Genomic DNA, 12,500 nt, shown 5'->3' on the forward strand with positions numbered 1-12,500 from the left:
ACCTCATAAATACGTAACTTTACAGGAGACCACCACTGGGGTACGCGTGGGCTGGAGGCTCACCGGAAGGTCATCGGTTCGATCCCCTGAGCTGACAGGGCTTGACTGTCAGCCACCTAACCCCCAAGTGTGGATAGGGCTGCCCACCGCTCCGGGCAAGTGTGCTCACTGCCCCCTAGTCTGTGTGTTCACTTGTGTGCATGTGGTGTTTCACTGCACATATGGGTTAAATGTGGAGGTGAATTTTCCTGTCATGAGATTAATAAAGGGTAACTTATTTGTGTTTGCCTGTTCATTATGAAATTTTCAATGACTTTTCCAATTATATGAACATATGAAAAACAATAAAATCTGAGATGATCTGTTAACTCTTACAGACCCTCAAATATCCAAACATTACAAGTGTCCAGTGTAGGGTTCTCCGTTAGCAGCAGTAGCCAGTCAGCAGCCTGTCTATGTTATCCACCCTCATACACACACATACAAACACATAGACACACGGACACACACACATATACAAACACACACATACACACAGACAGCAGGCCATGTAGGAGGAGAACAGAGCGAGGACCCTGAAAATGAGTTATTTTATATGCTCTTCACAGAAAATGAGCAAAGGCCAAGAATCTGAGGTTGAAATAATAATAAATCATCATTTTTTCTTTTGGTAAACACTGAAAACGGGTCCCAGAGACTCAAACACCACTCGAGGGTTAAAAAAACATGTTCAAGGGTTCTTTAGTAAAGAAAATGGTTCTCTATAGAGTCATGAACACTTGCATGATTAAAAGGGCTCTTTGCATTGTGAAATGGTTCTTCAGATTGATGGAGCAAGTGCTGTAGATGGTTCTATAAAGAACCCTTTTTGAAAACAGTTCTATATAGCACCAAAAAGGCTCCTCTACTCTTACAAGCCAAAGAATCTTTTTTTGGTACTATATACAGAGGCTTTGTTCCTGATTGTCGACCAATCAGAGGCTGCATTCCTGACTTTTCGACCAATCAGAGGCTGTGCTCCTCACATGTCGCTGGAACTGCACTTCTCTTCCAGCTTTCACGAACCATTTATACATTTATCTATGACATCCTTTGATGTTGCAGATGACATGGTCGACTTGAGAGGGTTGATTTGGGTAAATTACAGAGATCCTTTATCCTGTATGAATCGCACAAACCATGCACTTATTGAATTACTGAACCTGCTCTGATGAAACTAATCCAGCTCCAATAGGGCTAACATCAATGACAGCATGTTAAAAACAGTACCGAGGATAAGAAGGAGGAGAGATAAGATGGCCACAGCTATTGTAATCATGCCAGTGACCTGCTGATTGGCTATTTACAGGTAAGTGTATACAGGCCTCCACTCTATCAGTCCAAAGGCATCATGCTGAACGCTGGCTAGCCAGCAGTAGCAGAGCAGTACGCCTGCCCTGCACACCATGACAACAAGTTAAAGTCCCAGGAAACACAAATATTAAAAAATGTAAAATATGAAAAAATCTTTGTATGATACTGAAGTTGAGTGTTACATGCAGCAAATATGGAATGGACATTGCAACTGTTTTACCTGATTTATTACCATTATTTATCTATTTATTTTATTCATTATTATTCATATTCTTATTCTTATTTTATGTATTGTTGTTTTATTAATATTATCGTTTTAATACATTCGTTTATTAGTATTTTTTTATCTTACCTTCCTTGTTTTATTTTAACTTGATTTTATTAACCTTTACATCATATGTATGTTTTAATTAGTTTTATTATTTTTTATTTACTTCATTATTCATTATTTACTTTTATCATCTGATATGTTCTTACACATTATCAATCCCTTACTCTGTACTAGCTCAGCAGCATTGTAAATGAGGGATACTCTCAACGTTCTCTGAGACTAAATAAATGTTGATTGATTGATTGATTGATTGATTGAATGATTGAAAAAGATATAAATCTGATAAAACAGGGGTTGAAAACCACCGATAGCCTGATCCTGCTAGCCTGCTCTGTGCCTATGAAATCTCGGACAATGAGATGTGCAGACAGACAGACAGATGGATGAACAAATAGATAGATGAAGCATTGCGTACATAAAAGAATGCACAAATGAACAATATTCATGTATGGACAAACAAATGAACAGGCAACAGGCAGGTACAGACAGTTTATATATATATATATATATATATATATATATATATATATATATATATATATATATATATATATATATATATATATATCACTGCTGTTGGAACAAAACCTCATATCTGCATTGTTTTTGACATAAGCCTAAAGTCCTTTACATTGTGTGTAAATTTCATGATTGGGCCCGAAATGACTTAGAAAGACGTCTGGTTCCATTGACTTACATTAAAAGTGAAGTAGGTTTTTTCCTTCTCCTGTAAAGTTGCTATTTTGGAGATACAAGGTTTTGTTCCAAGAGCATATATAACATTTATTAATCATTGGAATGTTATTTAAACGGTTTATTAAGTATGTTTATTATGTTTACAGTTTGCTTGGAAGAACAAGATTAACCTAATTAGAAAGAAAACCTCAGATTTAGGTTCTCTGGGTGTTAGCAAATCATATATGATGCTCTCTGCTTAATATAGAATGCAGGAAAAGCCCTCTGTCTCATAATATTCAGTTTATGTCATCTAATGTCTTAAGATCTCTCTGTGAGCATCTTGTTTACAGATTTGTTCACAGATTTGTACGAATGTACACAAGCTCTCTCACAGTCAGGTGTATCAGGGCCGTATATGGAGGGCTCACGCTGCAGGTTGAGCTGCTGTGTGTCAGAGAGATGGATGGGTGTGTGTCTGGGGGGCCTGATGGAGTGTTTATGCCCCTCTCTCTTCACCGCTAGAGTTATAGCCCTTCCTGTCCTGGCTGGACAGGCCACACACACACACACACACACACACACACACACATCCACACACAGTGATGCTGAAACACTGCTTTGGTCCTCACTCTCCGCCCTCGACACCGCAGTACAGCCCACCGCCCAGAGGTGACAGTAACTAGCTCCATTTACTCAGCTGAAGGGATCATATCCTACACTTTTCTCTTTTACTTCCCCCTGAGGTCCACTTATAACATTTGTGTGGGTTTATGTACCAAAATAGTCATAATTCATTTAACCCCTTAAATGGTCAGAGCCCACCGGCGGCCACAAAGTTTTACTACACACTTCTCTAACCTGTAAATAGCTCAGCCAGTGTGCACTGAAGTCCCTGTAGTTATGGAATAATAAGCCTTATTATGTAATAAGCCTAGGATTTTAAGGGGTTTATTTTCCAGCCTCTTTATCCCATAGAATTAAACAGGCTGCTTTAGTGACTGTGCCTTTAATACTGATATATGCAAATCAGCCCTGCTCTGATTGGCTGCCCTGTTTTGTGTTTCATTTAAAAAGCAGTCCAAGCTGAAACACTCCTTATAACTTCAGCGAGAGTCGGTGGGGCTAAACTGCTGTTGGCTGAATAGACAGATGTATGGAAATGCATTGCTTTTTGTGACATCACAAATGCAGTGGTTGTTTTGGCAGTTTAGAATGAGGAGTGAATGTATGTGTGTGTGTGTGTGTGTGTGTGTGTGTGTGTGTGTGTGTGTGTGTGTGTTGGAGGACAGTGTGACAGCTCCACTGCTCTCCACATTATTCAGGCTTTTGTTGATGTGATGCTGGCAATCTTCTGACTGTCTCTCTCACTCTGTCTCTCTCTCTCTCCTCTCCTTCTCTACATCTCTCTCTCTCTCTCTCTCTCTCTCTCTCTCTCTCTTTCTCTTCCACTCTTTCGCACTACACTGTATTATCACCTCGTATTTGCAGTACAGCCCTTGATATAAATGTCCCTCTTTCTGTCTCTGCGTATCTTTAATGACTGCCCCGCTCTCCAGGCCTTGACCTTGACCCCTCGTGGCATTAAGAATGCTCGCACGTCCTTCTCTCTCTCATTGTCCTCTCTCGCTCGCTCTTTCTCTCTTTTTGTGGCTTTGTCTCCATCTGATAGCTAGAGAGAGCGGAGAGATGCGGACTTCAGATCAGGCTTTATTGTGTTGTTATGGAAATGACAGAGAGAGGGAGAGAGAGAGAGAGAGAGAGAGAGAGAGAGAGAGAGAGAGAGTGAGAGAGAGAGCGAGAGAGAGAGAAAGAGAGAGCGCTGCAGGTTTTTCTGTCGCCCTTTTCCTCTGAGTCTGTATTGTAAATCCTTTCCTATAGTGGCGGAGGCCGCGTGTGTGTGTTAGAGAGAGATAAGCTCGGTGTGTGTGAGACAGCGTCGGACTCTTTTGTCCTCCTGCTCTCGCGCTCCTGCATTCAGCCGCTCTATTGACTGACCGCTGCAGCCGGAGATGTAAATTATATGTATTTAAAGGAGAGACTCAGTAAGACTGAGAGTTTATGTAATGACAATGAGGCCAATATGAGCCTTTACTGTCATCATCGAAACACTGAGACCATCAGGGCCATCGCTGTGGATGAAGGGATACAGCAGGGTCGTATTTCTACATCTCTCTTTCTCTCTCTCTCTCTCTCTCTCTCTCTCTCTCTCAGTTCAACAGGAATGCTACAGCCTACACTCCTGCCAAAGTAGGTAAAGGGGAATTCCACACATTTTTTCAAACATTTCTGAGAAAATTAAAAGTTAAGACGTAAACAGAGTCATTCAGAGTGGTTTGGTGTGAAATGGTTCACTATAGAGACTCAGATTTCTTTACAGTGGTGCTGAGAGGAACCAGGGGCCATATTACTGAAACTTCTTAAGGCTGAAATCTTATCTGTTTAGTCACCACAACAACATCAGTTAGGACTGAATTTAGGACAAATATAAGAATATAAGAATAACAGTTCCTAACTTCATAATCTTATCATTAACTTTAGGTGAGAAAACAATATTAGAGAAACAGCCAAACTAGTCTAAATCTCCTAAATAGCGTCCTAACTGTAAGATAAACCCCAGATGAGTCTTAACTTCTGCTTTAACCATCTGTGCCTGTTGTTTTGTGCAGTTACAGGCAGCACAGTTCATTATAGCTGACATAATGATGCTACATTTATCTACACTGACAACGGTGCTTTGAATTGTGAGGGTATTTTCTAACAGTGTTTTAAAATCCCAGACGCTGTAGATTTGATCTCCACCATTCCCTATTATTACCTTTCTGTGTGTTAATGTTGATGGAATATTACAGTGATGGTGGTGAATAATGAGGAGACAGAGCTGAAAGTGTGTCTGTTTATTAGTAGGAATAACATTAATGCACTCAGCTAAAGTGTTTGGGAAATGGAAACTGAAACTGAAGCAGCGACACTCTGATAGACAGCAGGGGGCGCTCTCACAATAACTTCGTTTGTCACACTTTAGTTCTGTTTGTCCTTTTTACACCAGTAACGGTAGCTGCCTGGCTAACTAGCTTGATGACTTTATTTACGTGTTTATATTTCAGCTGTGTGCGTATGGTCGGTTGCTAGGCAACAGACAAAACAGTTGATTGTAGTCTTCCGAAGTCTTAACAGGCAAAACACTAGAAAAGTGTAGAAAAAACTAGAAAAGTGTTAGTAATCAATAAGCAATCAATAATCAGTCTGTCAATTTTTCATTCTCTTTTCTCTGTCTCACTCAATCTTACTCTCTCTCCTCTCTCCCCCCCTCTATCTCTCTCTCTCACTGTTTTCTCTCTCTCGCTCTATCAGCTCTCTCCCTCTTTCTCTCCCTCACTGTTTTCTCTCTCTCACTCTATAAGCTCTCTCCCTCCTTCTCTCCCTCACTGTTTTCTTTCTCTCACTCTATAAGCTCTCTCCCTCCTTCTCTCCCTCACTGTTTTCTCTCTCTCTCTCTCTCTCTCTCTCTCTCTCTCTATCAGCTCTCTCCCTCCTTTTCTCCCTCACTGTTTTCTCTCTCTCTCTCTCTCTCTCTCTCTCTCTCTATCAGCTCTCCCTCTTTCACTCCCTCACTGTTTTCTCCCTATCTCTCTATCAGCTCTCTCCCTCTTTCTCTCCTGCTCTCTGTTTTCTCCCTCTTACTCTAGAAAAGACGAGTGAAAACACTGCTTGCAGTAGAAAACAGAGATATTTCCCCAATAATGCTATTTTTAAAGCTTCTTTACATCTATTTTATGATTGATACCATAATGAAACAACAGATGATAAGATAAATGTGCAGATAATGTGGGGGGTGAAAAGAGTGATGGTTCTAGGCTGGTTAAATAATATTCAGGGCTAAAGTCCAGGCCAGGCGACGCCCCTGAGTATCATAACGGATTAGTGCTCCACCCATTCATACCACATGTCCACTGTAGCTTTTACTGTACATGCTGAGCCATTTTAGCTTTTGGTCCACAACTTTTATATCAGAAATAAAATAAAATGAAATAAAACATATACAAATTCTAATTATCGCACATGTGAATTACATTACGTTGCATTTTTGTATCATTGGCTATTCAATCTGAGTAAACATGGCTGGTAAAAGAGCCAAAAAGACCCTCTTGCATGATTCCTGGTACATCCACTCAGCAGAGGAGAGTAAACACAGCTTTCAGTGTTTTATTAGAGCCAAACTGGAGTTCTCCGACAATCTCAGTGTGTTTTGTGGTCAGTGGTCGTGTGTCAGCTTCACTAAAGCTACCAACTGAACAGTGAGCCAGTCTTAAAAATATAACAGCTATTATTCAGTTTGTTAGTGAACATCTGTGTGAGCGAATGCTTTTACAGCCGTGCGTGTGTGTGTGCTGATAGGCAGTCCCTGAGTCTGAGTGTGTGTGCAGACGGTTTGTGTGGAGGCAGTTGGCAATGCTGGGACTGAAGATAGCAAGGAAAAGGGATGCAGCTCAGTATCGACTTCTGAACATCTGTTCCTCATAGAGACCGCAAAGCTGGTGCAGAGGAAACAGAAAAAGGAAGACTAACTGTTAACCCACACCCCCCCCCCCCAACCAGACTCACTCACACTGACACGTGCATTCACACTGTTATTGGACACTCACTGGCCACTTTATTAGAAACACCTACCGCCTACGCTCATTCACTGGCCACTTTATTAGAAACACCTACCCCTACGTTCACTCTCTGGCTGCTTTATTAGAAACACCTACCTTGTATTTCCATTCACTGGCCACTTTATTAGAAACACCTACCTCACACGTTCACTCTCTGGCTGCTTTATTAGAAACACCTACCTTGTATTTCCATTCACTGGCCACTTTATTAGAAACACCTACCTCACACGTTCACTCTCTGGCCGCTTTATTAGAAACACCTACTTTGTATTTCCATTCACTGGCCACTTTATTAGAAACACCTACCGCCTACGCTCATTCATTGCCCACTTTATTAGAAACACCTACCCCTACGTTCACTCTCTGGCCGCTTTATTAGAAACACCTACCTTGTATTTCCATTCACTGGCTGCTTTATTAGAAACACCTACCTTGTATTTCCATTCACTGGCCACTTTATTAGAAACACCTACCTCACACGTTCACTCTCTGGCTGCTTTATTAGAAACACCTACCTCAGACGTTCACTCTCTGGCCGCTTTATTAGAAACACCTACCTCACACGTTCACTCTCTGGCCGCTTTATTAGAAACACCTACCTTGTATTTCCATTCACTGTCCACTTTATTAGAAACACCTACCCCTATGTTCACTCTCTGGCCGCTTTATTAGAAACACCTACCTTGTATTTCCATTCACTGGCCACTTTATTAGAAACACCTACCCCTACGTTCACTCTCTGGCCGCTTTATTAGAAACACCTACCTTGTATTTCCATTCACTGGCCACTTTATTAGAAACACCTACCTAACACGTTCACTCTCTGGCTGCTTTATTAGAAACACCTACCCCTACGTTCACTCTCTGGCCGCTTTATTAGAAACACCTACCTTGTATTTCCATTCACTGGCCACTTTATTAGAAACACCTACCTCACACGTTCACTCTCTGGCTGCTTTATTAGAAACACCTACCTCAGACGTTCACTCTCTGGCCGCTTTATTAGAAACACCTACCTCACACGTTCACTCTCTGGCCGCTTTATTAGAAACACCTACCTTAGACGTTCACTCACTGGCCACTTTATTAGAAACACCTACCTCACACGTTCACTCTCTGGCTGCTTTATTAGAAACACCTACCTCAGACGTTCACTCTCTGGCCGCTTTATTAGAAACACCTACCTCACACGTTCACTCTCTGGCCGCTTTATTAGAAACACCTACCTCACACGTTCACTCTCTGGCTGCTTTATTAGAAACACCTACCTCACACGTTCACTCTCTGGCCGCTTTATTAGAAACACCTACCTTAGACGTTCACTCTGGCCGCTTTATTAGAAACACCTACCTTAGACGTTCACTCTCTGGCCGCTTTATTAGAAACACCTACCTTGGACGTTCACTCTCTGGCCGCTTTATTAGAAACACCTACCTCAGACGTTCACTCTCTGGCCGCTTTATTAGAAACACCTACCTCAGACGTTCACTCTCTGGCCGCTTTATTAGAGACACCTACCTCAGACGTTCACTCTCTGGCCGCTTTATTAGAAACACCTACCTCAGACGTTCACTCTCTGGCCGCTTTATTAGAAACACCTACCTCAGACGTTCACTCTCTGGCCGCTTTATTAGAAACACCTACCTCAGACGTTCACTCTCTGGCCGCTTTATTAGAAACACCTACCTCAGACGTTCACTCTCTGGCCGCTTTATTAGAAACACCTACCTCAGACGTTCACTCTCTGGCCGCTTTATTAGAAACACCTACCTCAGACGTTCACTCACTGACCGCTATATTAGAAACACCTACCTCAGACGTTCACTCTCTGGCCGCTTTATTAGAAACACCTACCTCAGACGTTCACTCACTGACCGCTATATTAGAAACACCTACTTTGTACTTCCACTCGCTGGCCACTTTATTAGAAACACCTACCTCATATGTTCACATGCTGGCCACTTTATTAGAAACACCTACCCTCTATTTTCACTCACTGGCCACTTTATTAGAAACACCATTAAACATTGCTCTGTCTATTTCTCTCCTTCTGTTTGTATTTAATTCTCTATTTATCTTTCTATCATTTCTCTCTCTCTCTGTTTGTGTATGTCCCTTTCTCTACTCTTTTTCTCTCTCTCAATCTGTTTCTTTGTCACTTACTCATTTTCTCTGTCTCTGCTGTCTCTCAACCTTATTGTCACTGTTTCATCTCTTTTATCTCTGAGATTTGTCTCTGTCTCTCTCTCACACACACTCTTTTTTCTCTTTCTGTTTGTATGTCTCTCTCGCTCTCATTCTCTAGTGTGTGAAGCCAGTGGTGGAAGTTCACTGTTGAGCACTATGAGAGCGTGTGTGTGTGTGTGTGTGTGTGTGTGTGTGTGAGATAAGGGTCTGTAGAGGGTCTCTGTGTGTCGATTTCTCTCCACTACTGTTATCTTCCTCCACAGCTGCGTTAAAGCTTTGCCGCAGCTGCTGCCAGCATTCGCCTTCCAACTCCATCACACAGCAAACTACAACTCCCATAATCCCCTGTTCTCCCTGGCAGGTAGCACAGCCAAATGAGTCAAATGTTGTAATTCACTATTTCATCATTCAGATCTTTAAAAAGGTCACACACACACACACACACACAAACACACACACACACACACACACACACACACACACACACACACACACACAAACACACACACACACACACACAAACACACACACGCATTTTCTAAGCCGCTTCTCCGTCAGGGTCGTGGGGGTGCTGGAGCCTATCCCAGCGGTCATCAGGCGCAAGGCAGGATACACCCTGGACAGGTCGCCAGTCCATTGCAGGGTAGACAGACAGACATACCCAATCACTCACTCATACCCAGGGGCAATGTAACATGTCCAATTGGCCTGACTGCATGTCTTTGGACTGTGGGAGGAAACCGGAGAATCCAGAGGAATCCCATGCAGACACAGGGAGAACATGCAAACTCCACACAGTCACCCGGCCGGGGAATCGAACCCACCGTGCCACCGTGCCGCCCCGATGGCAGACAATTCTTTATTTTTATAAATGCATCGTACTTTAAACAAGTATGCCATAGACACTTGCATCTGTAAACATCATTTACATTATGCACGTTACTGCAATAAGGAAAACATTAAGAATATATCAAAATAAATCAGGCTAACTTGCTAGGTAACATCCTCAAACCATTTAGCCAGCAGGCTCAGCTAGCTAATACTCCACACTCTAGACTATGAAGCCCTTAATAGAGTAATAGAAGGCAAACATCTATAGCAAAAGCTTTATGTACATTATTGCAAGTAAAGAAGAAGTTAAGAAGAGTTTCAGGGACACATTACATTACACAATGGTGGTTCAACCTAATAGGCTCAGACTACAAAACACTTAGACCACAGACATTTGTTTACATCTGGTTGCATTATTACATTAATAGAATTGGGAAAATGTAAGAAAGACACCAAAATAAATAAGCCAGGCAAGCATTAGTGATATGTTTAACCTAAGAAGCTCTGCTAGCCAGGCCTCCATTTGTCTGCCCTGGTGAAGAAAACCTCAGCAGAAAAGACCAGCTAAAACAGCCCCAGATCAGCATTAACCAGACCAAACCAGTCAACAAGCATGACCGTGCTTGATGACCCACTAAACCAGCACCAGGCCAGCATAAACCAGAATAAGCCATCTCAGACAACCAACACCAAAACCAGCATATGTTGTATTTTAGATGCTGCCATGCTGGTCAACACTAAACCAGCACCAGACCAGCATAAACCAGACCAAACCAGCTTAGTTCAGCACGGAATTCATTGAAATACTAAACTGGGCTAAGCTGGATTATTCTGGTTTAAACAGTTTTAGTGGGTCACCCAACATGGCCATGCTGGTTGACCAGCATACCAGCATCCAATACACAACATGTACTGGCTTTGGTGATAATTCCATAGTTGTCTAAGCTGGTTTCTTCTGGTTTATGCTGGTTTGGTACTGGTTTAGTTGGTCACCCAACATGGTCATGCTGGTTGGCCAGCATATCCGCCTCCAAAACACCACCTATACTGGCTTTGCTGTTTTTCCTAGCAGGGTTACTATAGAGTGCTTTGACATCATCCATGCTTCATCCACAAATGCATAAAAACAAACTATACATAATAAATGCATATAAACAAACAAGACAACAGGGCTGAAATCTGGCAACCCTCGCATGAACAGGTCAGATTTGGGAAACAAGATCTGACGAGCATGTGAAGGTAGCTAAAGCAGGTGTGTTTACAAGGCCCTGTCCATCGTCCTCCGTCCAGCATTCCCCTGGTAGTGGAGGAAGGTATGTGAGGGCTAGCCAGGTTCAACACTTTTGCCTTTGACTCTTTATCACGCTGCTACAGAGGCTGCTTATGACTAAGCCTAATTATACTGCGCTTATCAGAGACACATGCACAAAGCTCATTACTGCCAAGGACCACACACAGCCGCAGGTAATGCAGAACGCTGCACACAGGAGAGAAAAAGCCACAGTAAAACCCTTTCAGCTCTTTTGGACTCATTCAGATCCTGGAAAGTCTGAGTGAAGCACAGAGCATTTATCCAGGCCTGCAGTGCTGACGCTACTGTTAGATGCTGGGTTTAAGGCTTAAGGCTCCGTTTTGGAGTCAATTACCCGATGATCATAGACGGAAACAGTAGCACTTTATGTGTGAATTTGACTGGGTTTTTTTTTTAATTCTGCATAATTCAGTGGTTGAGATGTAAACAAAGTCATTCTGAGTGGTTTGATGTGAAAAGGTTTGTTGTAGAAAGACTCTGATTTATTTACAATGATAGTACCCAGAGGCTGTGTTTACCACAAAGCAGCCTTCTGAGTTTTTAATACGCAATGCTTATGGTGATAAATCTGAAAAATACGTTTTCTTTGGGGACTATTTTGCCTTACAATACCCTGCATGTGCATCTCCGCCATGAATGTGTTAAAAAATGTACAACTTTAATCTATAACCTGTCATAAATCAATATCTCAGACCTCAGACAGTGAATTCATAACCATTTCATTGTAATTACTGTGAGGGAGCTTTTAGAGGCCAGATGTCTGGTTCCCATCACCACCACTGCGACTAATTCTGACTCAGTAAGTTTCTCTAGAACAGAGAATTTCACACCAAACCACTCTGAATGACTTCAAGTGATACTTATTAGTCCCACAATCGGGGAAATTTCATCACCGCATTTAACCCATCCGTGAAAACACCACATACACACTAGTGAGTGCGCGCACACACACACACACACACACACACACACACACACACACACACACACACACACACACACACACACACACACACACACTAGGGGGCAGTGAGCACACTTGCCCAGAGCAGCGGGCAGCCCTATCCACGGCACCCGGGAAGCAGTTGGGGGTTAGGTGTCTTGCTCAAGGACACCTCAGTCATGGACTGTCGGCCCTGGGGATTGAACCAGC

The 12,500-nt window shown here is 42.4% G+C and overlaps 1 protein-coding gene across 4 annotated transcripts in view; it reads right to left on the reverse strand.

Moving 5' to 3' along the window:
• cbfa2t3 (CBFA2/RUNX1 partner transcriptional co-repressor 3) overlaps positions 1-12,500 on the reverse strand; it is a 97,298-nt gene that overhangs the window by 82,845 nt on the left and 1,953 nt on the right. The window lies entirely within an intron of this gene.

Source organism: Pygocentrus nattereri, chromosome 25 (genome assembly GCF_015220715.1).
Source record: "Pygocentrus nattereri isolate fPygNat1 chromosome 25, fPygNat1.pri, whole genome shotgun sequence".
NCBI lineage: Eukaryota > Metazoa > Chordata > Actinopteri > Characiformes > Serrasalmidae > Pygocentrus > Pygocentrus nattereri.